Below are 11,211 nucleotides of genomic sequence, written 5' to 3'. Positions count from 1 at the left end.
AGCACATCCTTGGATGCATGGGCGTAAATCCCGGGGGGGACGGAGGGGACATGTCCCCCTCCATCCGAGGGTTGTCCCCCCCTCGATCAATTAAGTTCGCTATTGTCATAAATATATTTATGTTTATCTAATCTAATTGTGTAATTAGTAGAAAATACAAAAGCAAAAATTGCGTTTTAAATTTATAAACTGTTGAGTTCCCCCTGCCTCTCACAATGGTTTGGCCCAATGCCTGCTATCCACGTTAATCTCACCTGCGCATTGCGCAACACATTCAAATCATTTATGCGGCTCAGTTCATCAGTGGTTGTTGAACTCCAGTAAGAAGGATATTTTATTCACTTTAAATGAAGTGATTCACTTTAATGTAGTTCATGCTGATTCATTAATAAATTAGTTGTTTAAAAAAATGCTGATTACCGATGTATTTTTTTTATGAATCTGCTATATTAGCGATTAATACGTTACTTAGCTAGTTAACGTTAGCTTGTTACATAGGACTTCACACACTGCAACTAACACGCCGAAGCCGTTTCGCATTCATTGTTATATTTTAAGCGACCTGGCATGATTTGAACATTAACCGCAACACTTAGCCACCGATCCCGCCATTCAAGTCCCGTGTCACACACAGCCGCGAACATACCGGTTACAGATTTGTGATGTTGGCACTAAAGTCTACAAAAGGTGCACAGCTTTCATTCAGTGGGAGAGGATCGTTTCCTCTGCCTCTATTGTGTGCAGTATGTGCGCGGCGGATAAACTAAACATTCAGTTTACTGAAACTCGGGCGATTTATCAACGAGTACAACACAGAATTTAAGTTTGTTTGGGTACACGAACATGAAAAAATTTGTTATCGGAGATTGGACACTACAGGGGAAAATAACAACCACTGATTAATGTCGATGTACGGTTACTTTGTCAAACAATGTTGCAGTATAAATCAGGATTACATTTTAAAACTGTTTAAAAAAGTGACTCAATGTCAACATGTAGTATCATGGGTAATTACTGTCTTCACAACAAAGACAAAATATATATATAAATGGAAAAACCTTTATTGTTCACAGTTCAGTTCAGTTATAATAAAGTCTGCATGAAACGCCTATAAACCTCATGCATATTGTCTCTTAGTGTCGTAGTAAGTACAATTTTGACTGTGTTATTTGTGTCCCCTTCAAAAATTGCTCTTGAGAAATTTTATATGTATTGTCCCCCCCTATTGTTAAATGAGATTTACGCCCATGCTTGGATGCCCAAATATTTCTCAAGCCGTGATATAAGAATACCATGATCAACTGTCCACAAGTACTAGAATGTCATGTAATACTCTTAAGAGAGCAGACTCAGTATTATGGTTCTTCTTGAAACCAGACTGGAATATTTCAAAAGTATTATTTGTTTCCAAGAAACTCAATGACTGTTCTGACACAGCTATCTCTAAAACTATTGAGATAAAGGGTAAATTTGAGATTGGCCTAAAATTTGATAAAACAGTTTTGTCAAGATTTGTTTTTTTCAACAAAGGTTTCACCATAGCATACCCAGCTAGCAGAAGTTATAAGAACGTTCCTTAGAGTTTTTTCGTGTTTTTGAAAACGTTTTAAAAACATTCAAAATGTCTGGTTTTTGTTATGTTTTTAGAACGTTACCAGCTAACAAAAGTGACCATCATGTTGATCAGTGTTTCCTTGAGTAGGTGTCTTGTCCCTTACCTCTAATGGAACGTTCTTATAACAAACTTTTGCTAGCTGGGATGGCAACGATTTCTGAACATCATTAAAATCATCAAGAGGCACACACTTAACGCAGCTATTTTATAGAAACGGAATACTTGCAAAGCTCTTTGCTGGATGTACTCGTATGCGCTTGGAGTGATGGAAATTATTTTCAGAACGCGGTCCTGCTGAAAGTTGCGGTCCTGCTGAAAGTTGCGTGCCATGTTGAAAGTTGCGAGCCTCGGCCCTCATGACCAGCCGCGTGGCTCGTCGAGGTGTGCGTGGCAGCAGAATCCATTGTTCCCGAAAGGGGGAGGTGAGAGGAAAGGTCAAACAATGCGACTTGATGAAGTTTAAAACTGACTGATTCAGGAAGAGAGCAAAGGAGAAGAAAAAAAACTGTGTCCCGGTCGACGTTAAACTTCATGAAGGGCATGCCCTCAGAGTTTGAGTCGGCCAGTCAAAGTTGAGTGGGGGAAGAGATTCTTTGTCCACTCAACATCTAATTTGCATCTTATGACCTGTAAGTAACTTTACAAGATACCAGTCCAAATTATAACATAATAATTGTAATGTGTTCTATGGTCAAACAATATGTATCAACAATGAGGAATTGTAAAAAGAAACATTTGGATATCAAAAATGGACAGGTTTGAATTGCATCAAGTTATGTTTCTTTCAGGTGTACGAATACAAAGCACGCCTCAATTAAACATGTATATCTAACAGTTAAAGACACATAAGTTCCTATTGTCAGAGAAATTTCTCTGGTTCGCCTCACCAATGCTTTGAACCTTAGGAGTCATAAATATCCCACAGGGTAACCAAAGGGTTATCAGTGAAATAACAAAACCTACAACCCGACCTCTGGAGCCGGGTTTTGCTAAGGTTTTTTAATGAATAATCAAGAAACCAGGACAGAAATGAGAGTGGGGGAGTTTATGGTCCTCCTCTCAATGATCCAGTCCCTACAATAGATTTATCCGTCCAGGCAAACCAACTCACCATCCATCATCACCAGCTGAATCATCTAACCACAATAACGAAGGAGCTTGTCAGGACACTTCAAACGCTGAGATTAACGCTAACAAACCCAGTACCCGTTCAATCACAAGAGATAATCAGACATCATCTCAAGTACTGCCATCTTGTCAACCCTTCGCCTGGCTTTGACTGATAAATTTGACGGCGACACAAGTAAATGTAAGGGATTTTTATTACAGTGCTCATTGTTTATCAACCAACAACCACTGAAGTATTCATCACACACAGATTTCACTAGTCTTTTCAGTTCTCAAGGGCAAGGCTTTAGAATGCTTGACGACGGTCTGGAGGATGATGGTACAGCCTTTCCTACATTTGAAAACTTCCTGCTGCAGTTCAGAGAGATTTTTGAAAATTTTGAAGGAGGCAAGGGTGCGGATGACCGGCTGCTTGATCTATGCCAGTGAAAGAACACGGCCGCTGAGTATGCTTTAACATTTTGCACGTTGGCAGTTCAAACCGACCGGTTGGAGAGCACATTAAAACTACTTTTTCGTATAGGGCACAGTCTGGAACTTCTAGCTGAACTAGCCTGTAGAGACGAGCGAAGAACACTTAGTCAGTTCATTGATCTCGCAATACAGATTGACAATCTCATTCGTTCACGTCGTCCGATCCGAGCGAAAACATCCAGTACTTTCAACCCTCTTTCTACACCTCCAGCAGAACATATGCAGCTTGGTTACACTCACCTAACTCTTGTATGAAAGTGTCTGTAATGTTGAAAGTAGAGAGCAGAGAGATCGTCTCATCAGCCTTAGTTGATTCTGTGGCAGCAGGAAATTTCATATCACAAGAATTTGTGAAACGCCATCGACTTCCGTTAACTGGCTGTACTTCTCATTTGTCAGTGGAGCCACTAGACGGATGCCCACTCGGAGATGGAAAGATTGCGCATGTCAGCATCGATTTACAACTGCTAACCGAGACTACGCACACTAAGACTATACAGTTCTACGTCATCACATCAACTCACAACCACATTGTTCTTGATTTACCTTGGTTAGGTCAACATAACCCGCTCATCTCATTGAAGGAATGTTGAATCATGCAATGGGATCCCACTGAGTTACCTGCTGTTAATAGCTGGCTTCATAGAAGTGAGGAGATCTGGGATCATGCTCATACGCACCTTCTACATGCTGTCAGGAGACAGAAGATGCAAGCCGATCATCATCGCCTTCCCAATCCAGTATATACTCCAGGTCAATGGGTCTGGCTCTCCACTGGAGATATTCGTCTCAGGTTGCCGCTTAAGAAACTCAGGCCCAGGTATGTGGGTCCTTTCAAAATTATCAGACAAATTACACCAGTTTCTTTTCGTCTTGAATTGCCATCTAATTGTCGGATCTCTCCTACGTTTCATGTCTCACTCCTGAAACCCGCTGGTGGTCCGAGAGCGGGAGAGGAGGATCAGACCAGTGTTCGGGGTCCCCCACCCATCCTAGTGGAAGGCGAGGAGGCGTATCAGGTCCACGACCTTCTCGATTCCAGGCGCCGGGGAAGAATCCTACAATATATGTTGGATTGGGAGGGGTATGGGCCGGAGGAGCACTCCTGGGTTAATGAGGAAGATATACTTGATTCCACTCTCATTGCTGAGTTTCACAGAGCGCATCCGGAGAGACCGGCACCCCGACCATGTGGAAGACCCCGGCGTCATTTGCCTCCTCACGTCAGGAGCCGCTCTCAGGGGGGGGCTCCTTAACGAACAAGGTTCCTGCAGACTCTTCGGTTCGACACCAGGGGGCTCCCTCCCCAGAATATTGAACCTATTAGGACTCCATTTCCCACATGCCTGCTGCTGATTACTTGCACACCTGAACTTCATTTTGGGTTAATTTTTGTCATTTTTGTCAGGCTCCTTCCTTGGATCTTTGTGAAGTCTTGTTTGGCCCCGATTAACATTTCTGAGCGGTACTTCCTATAACCTACCTTCCTGTGTATTTCCTTGGACTGTCTATACCGTTCGTAAATGTTTGCTGCCTGTCCCTGGACTTACGCCTGTTACTGGATATTAAGTTTGTCTGCTGCCTGCCCCGACCCATGCCTGCTATTGGATTACGAACTGTCTTGCCTTTGATATTGTGTTTGCTGGTGATTGACTCTGCTTGTACAACTTTGGTTTTAATAAAGCTGCACATGGATCCTGAAGATACGAGTGCTTACACAGAGCATGCTGGGAACTCTAAATTTACTGCTCAGTTAGGGAAATTAACTTAAATAATTAATGTAGTTCCACCACAAATTAATTAATTAAGTAAAGATCCTTTATACAAGTTTAAGTAGGTTGAACAAAATTAAGTTGAATTCACTCAATTATTTGTGCATTTAGAATTCCAAGATATTTCTATAATTTTAACTTAAATTTCGGTTAAAAAAAGTTAACTCGATTAATTTCATGAAATCTACTACGACACAAAATCATTTATTACATTGTGCCCACATGTTTTTCATACACTGAAAAAGAAATTACGCTGAAGTTACTTTCCAAATATAGTGCATCATTTTTGCGACCAATTTTTTAAGCCAGTTCTACGTGAAATTTTAAGCAGCATTATCTTCATTTCTTTCGTAGGTATTGCTTAAATTTTTAAGTAACCCTAATCCTATTCCTTAGCGAGGGATTTTGCTAGATTTTTTAGGTTGGTTTGACTCACAATTTTAAGTTGTTTTTACTAACACATTTGTGTTGTTTCTACCAAAAAGGTCTAGTTTACCCTCGTGATAAAATTAGATTAATAATTTTATGTTCTTAACACCTAAAATACAGAAACAATGGACAGCTGTGAAATTTTAAAAGCTTTATTTTTTCACTGAATGATTTTAAACATGAAACATACAGCAGTTCAGAAATTTAAATTTCATTGTACAACAAAAACAAATAAACAATACTAAACAACAGACGTAATGACAACATTTTAACAACAGTAACCATCAACATGCGGAAAGTGGATTTTACAGGTTTTTTATATTTGTGGTGTTGTATGTGCGTTTGATAACAGTGAAGAGTTATGTTATTTATATAATGTTTGTGTGTGGTCTGGTATGCTTGCATGTAAAGTGTGATGTTGAGCTGAATATGGATATCTGGAGTATCTGGAGATCCCCCCTTTGATAATTAGATTACTTTGTGCTCTGCAAGGTTGATTAACTTCACCATTATTGTCCTGAAACAAAACAATATGATATCAATGTAATATCAATTAAGAATAGTATAAAATACATAAATATACATATTGATAATTAAAATAATCAATATGAACTGTTATGTTACACACATAGGTCTGCTGCATCATGACAATTCTGCATAAGTTTTTACCTATTTCTGTATAAGTTCCTCACTATGAAAATCAGGTCTACCAAGATTTTTTTAACATTCATTCTGGAATTGGCTTAACCAAAATATAAAACATAGATATTAAAGTCACAAAATGAAACTTTACCAGAACTTCACAACATTGACATAGTGCAATGTCAGACTAACACCGTAACACTATCCTTTTACAGATTGTACTTAACACTACTGTGTTTTGTTCACTTACACTGCTCAGTATGCAAAATATGCGTTTATGATACACACAAACAATTACAGTTGTGTTCAAAATTATTCAACCCCCACTGAAATTGATTGTTTTGGTCGGTTTGACATTGATTATGATCATTCAGTCATCCTGCTTACAATTAAATCAAAGAGGCACGTGTAGGTCAGACAAATATAACATAACATTTATAATGAAATAACCACAAATGTCTTTTCTGAGCTCACATCATTATCAGTTTTATTCAACCCCCAAGTGACATTCAATCTTAGTACTTAGTACAACATCCTTTTACAGTTACAACAGCTTTTAAACATGAAGCATAGCTTGACACAAGTGTCTTGCAGCGATCTACGGGTATCTTAGCCCATTCATCATGGGCAAAAGCCTCCAGTTCAGTCACATTCTTCGGCTTGCGCACTGCAACTGCTTTCTTTAAGTCCCACCAGAGGTTCTCAATCGGATTTAAGTCTGGTGACTGCGATGGCCACTTCAAAATGTTCCAGCCTTTAATCTGCAACCATGCTCTAGTGGACTTGGAGGTATGCTTGGGATCATTGTCCTGTTGAAAGGTCCAACGTCTTCCTAGCCTCAGGTTTGTGACGGACTGCATCACATTGTCATCCAATATCTCCTGGTACTGAAGAGAATTCATGGTACCTTGCACACGCTGAAGCTTCCCAGTACCTGCAGAAGCAAAACAGCCCCAAAGCATGATTGACCCCCCGCCATGCTTCACAGTAGGCAAGGTGTTCTTTTCTTCATAGGCCTTGTTCTTCCTCCTCCAAACATAGCGTTGATCCATGGGCCCAAACAGTTCTAATTTTGTTTCATCAGTCCACAGAACACTATCCCAAAACTTCTGTGGTTTGTCCACATGACTTTTGGCATACTGCAGTCGACTCTTCTTATTCTTTGGGGACAGCAAGGGGGTGCGCCTGGGAGTTATGGCATGGAGGCCTTCGCGCTTGCTGCTTCTCGCTGGTTGCGCCAAAGTAAGCCCAAAGTAAGCCCACATGAGCCAATCACGTTTGTCTCTGGGGCTTACTTTTGACCAATCACGTTTGTCTCTGGGGCTTACTTTTGACCAATCACGGTTGTCTCTGGGGCTTACTTTTGACCAATCGCGTTTCTCTCCTCTGGCTAACTTGGACCAATCGCGTTTCTCTCCTGTTCCTTACCTTTGACTTATCACTTGCCGCTGCACTGTTATTGTCATCCCTTCAAAAGGTAAGACTATGCTTTACTTAATTATTTAATTGAATACATTTTCCGATTTTTAATATAGAAAAAAACATGTCGCTACCGATCAGATAAGTTAAAATCATCCGCCGTCTGCTAATTAATCGTCTACAATGATGTGTGTGATTTTGTATGCAGTCATGTTTTCTGGCTATGAATGAACATAATGATAAAACAAATTGATGAGGTAAAAGTTTGTGAGGAGTTACAGTCTCAGAAGAATAATAATAAGAAAAGTTTGTGAACAAAAAACAAGCTGTTTTTTTATTTGTGAAAGTTAACAAACGCATTGTTAAAAAAAGAAAGCCTAGACTAAAAGTTTTAAATAGTGTAGAGTGGAATAAATGTAGACTGTGATAGACTGTGTGTGTGTGTGTTTGTGTGTGTGTGGGTGTGTGTGTGTGTGTGTGTGTTTGAGAGTTGACATTTTAAAGAAAACATAATCAGCAGAACATTCAATCAATGTAAGTCTATGGGATTTCTGAAAAGTTAGGAAAATCCGTAAGTCTGATCCCTTAGAAATGACATAGCAACTCAAGTCACACCATCCTGAAGATCTGTGTAAAATTAAATCATTCCTGGATAAATAAACGATTCATAAAATAAGTAAAAACTGTAATATGGTTAAGTGTAGCTTGTTAAATTATTGTTACACACTAAACATACAGGTATTTTTTAGGTTGCTAGAGGTAATAGTCTCTTTCTGATTTTCATTTCAGAAAATGTACGCATACCCCGTTTTTCGCCGACAATTGGCAACATCATCGCGACTCCTCATGGCGCCATCGCCAGAGGCGAATCGCCTTGAAAATGTTGAGTCTGGAAGGGCTAAACCGAAGGAGCAGGTGCTGGCAGAGGCCAGTTCTTTTGTCAGCTCAAATGGTGGAGACCCCAGTGACCAGTTTTTAGTACTGGCTCACTGCAAACTTCAATTTGGGAAGTACCAGGGTCAGAGATTCAGATGGCTCCTGGAAAACTCGCTGGGGTACGCAGTTTATTTGGTACTCAGCATTTCCAATGAGACGGCGAACACAACCCCCCTGTCACAAAATAAACAACTGTTCCTACAGTACACCTCTTATATTAGAGAGATGGCAGAAGAAGTGGAGAAGTACGAGAGGAAGCAAGAAATGCAAGCTGAAGCCCGGGCAGTTGGAGACCAGGGCTGCTTGATGGTGGAGTTTGGTGACTTCCAGGGCCGGTCCATGAAGGATGTTTATGAGGACCAGAGCAAGGAGGCCAAAGCCCTCATCAGATACCTGGTTAAGGCAGATGCCAGGCCCAACACAAACATGGCCATTTTCAAAAGCTATGTAGTGAAAAGACAGGCTTCTGCTGTGGGCAGCAGTGTACGTCAGCCTACACCTCCATCTGCAACATCCAGTGCTTCTGCACAACCACCCGCAGCCTCCACTGCGTCTGCATCTCCGCTAAAAGCACTCCAAACTGGTGTATCGCAGACTGCCAGTGTGAAAGCGCTGTTGGCACGTGGGAAACATTTGTCTCCTTCACAGCTCGCCAGAAAACTCCTTTCACCAGTTAAATCCTGTGAGTAGGAGTGTTAATATGGAATTTTCTCTACATGTATTACTTTATTGTAAAGGCAAACTTGTCCACTTGCTGTTTCCAGATCCATTACTGAAGGTCCCTTTACCTCCTCCAGCACCAGAACTCCCTGCCAAACATTTGGCCCAAAGGCAGCTTTTCGTAACTGGTAAGCAAGCACCATTTCATACGCTTGCTTGTCTCACTCACTCTTTAGCTCCCATTGAGCAGACAGGATGGTGGAGATTCATTGTTTTAGAAGAAGCGCCATCTCACATTTTCTTTTAGAATTAGCATTTTATCAGGCTCCTATCTTAATGTTCAGCTATTTCACTTGAATGGTAATGAAAATAACCCATTCATTGCTATTACTGTAAAGTAAAAAGAAAATTTGAGATGGCACTTTTGGCAGTTAGCACTTTTGAGATAACAGAGGTTTTTCCTTACTCTATCTGTGTGCATGCTTCATGTCAGTGGGCATTTTACTGAATTGATCACACCTCATCTTCCTTACTCCATTACATCTGATCCTCATTCTCAAAGAGCTGTACCGATTCCATATTCATTACATCAATAAAATGTACACTGTTCTTTGCTTCTTAACACCATTTTCTTTGTTGCTATTCCTAAATATAATCATAATAATTATTAATACTTGTCCAAAATTACTGCTTCGCATGCTGTTTGTGGGCTGCATTTATGGCATTTTACTATCAAATCCAACAGTCATCCTTATTTTATTTTTGTTACTGTTCACTCAGAGGCCTGTGCCGGTCCGTCTCCATCAGCCGAAACAGCAAGAACACCAGATCTTCCACATCATCAGCCATCGGCTGAGCTTCCAAGCCACTGGAAAGATCATCTTCCACCTTTCCAGCATGAGTGGATCCGGAACACACTATTCGTGGCCAACCTGCGAACCGGCAAGCCAGAACTAGTGTGCCAGCTGAAGCTTTGGTGGCATCCTCCTCAGCCCCCTTTAATTCACACTCAGCCACCCGCCTCACCTGACCTCTTCTTCTGTCGGCCCCTTTTCTTATGGATGCCGCTGAAGATGTGGTTAATTCCTCTTGTCTGTGTTCGCCCAGACTGTGGTAGGCACAGACTGACAGCGGCAGGACTCTACCGTACTGTGCGCAAGGTCTTAGACATCGACAGGTGGTATGACCTTGCCACTGAGTATCTGGAGTGCAAAGGCTGCAAAAAGAAGTATCCCGCCTGGTCTGAGGACATCTTAGGACAGCTGGATATGGGCCACCGCAGTCAGTTTCCAGCTTTGCTGACATACAGGTAATTCATAATGACAATCATTCATTAGTTGGCGCTTTTATTGTGTTATTCTTTTACCAATCAAAGCATTTGCATGATTATACTGTTGTTTCCTTAGATACTCATGTGACAACAGGGTGCTGAGGATGATGAGGGAGAGGACACTGGGCAACAGTGTGACTCAGCTTTACAAGAAGCTGATGGAACAACACAGTGAGGCATGGACACAGCGTGTCCTGCAGTACCTTACTGCCTGTGAACCATTCACAACGTCCTCCCTTGTGCAGCCTCCTGTGTTTGCTGAGCCTCCTCTCTTCCCTGCCCTACCTAAACCTAAGTGGCTGTTAGCTGTGTACGCCAGGGGATGTTCTGGGGCGACTGCACGAGGTCAAGGCCAAAATTACTTCTATCTTTGGTTGTGTTCTCAAGATGGACTCCACAAAAAAGGTATCACAGCCCTGTTTATATCATAAATTTGCCTGATATGGATATATGTGCATACATAATGTACACAGTTTTTGACCCTTTTATTTTTCTCAAAAGGTCACAAAGAAACTTGCCGGTGCTGCTTCAGGAACAGCTGCCTGGTGCACAAATGTTGGGAATGAGCATGGTCAAGTCCTTGTATCTGTTCTGACAGCCGCCGAGGGACATGGACTGGACTCCATGGCAGCTGGCCTCATGAAACGCTACCGGGAGGCAGGAGAGGCTGCCCCAAAAGTGATGTACGTGGACAGAGATTGCTGCAGTCAGCACGGCCAGTCTTGGGTGAAGGTCATGTTTTCAGAGTGGGATGAGCTTGAAGTGCGCCTCGACATCTGGCATTTCATGCGGCGATTTGCTGCAGG

This window comes from Triplophysa dalaica, chromosome 1, assembly GCF_015846415.1.
Source record: "Triplophysa dalaica isolate WHDGS20190420 chromosome 1, ASM1584641v1, whole genome shotgun sequence".
NCBI classification, from domain to species: domain Eukaryota; kingdom Metazoa; phylum Chordata; class Actinopteri; order Cypriniformes; family Nemacheilidae; genus Triplophysa; species Triplophysa dalaica.
This window is presented reverse-complemented; position numbering follows the sequence as displayed.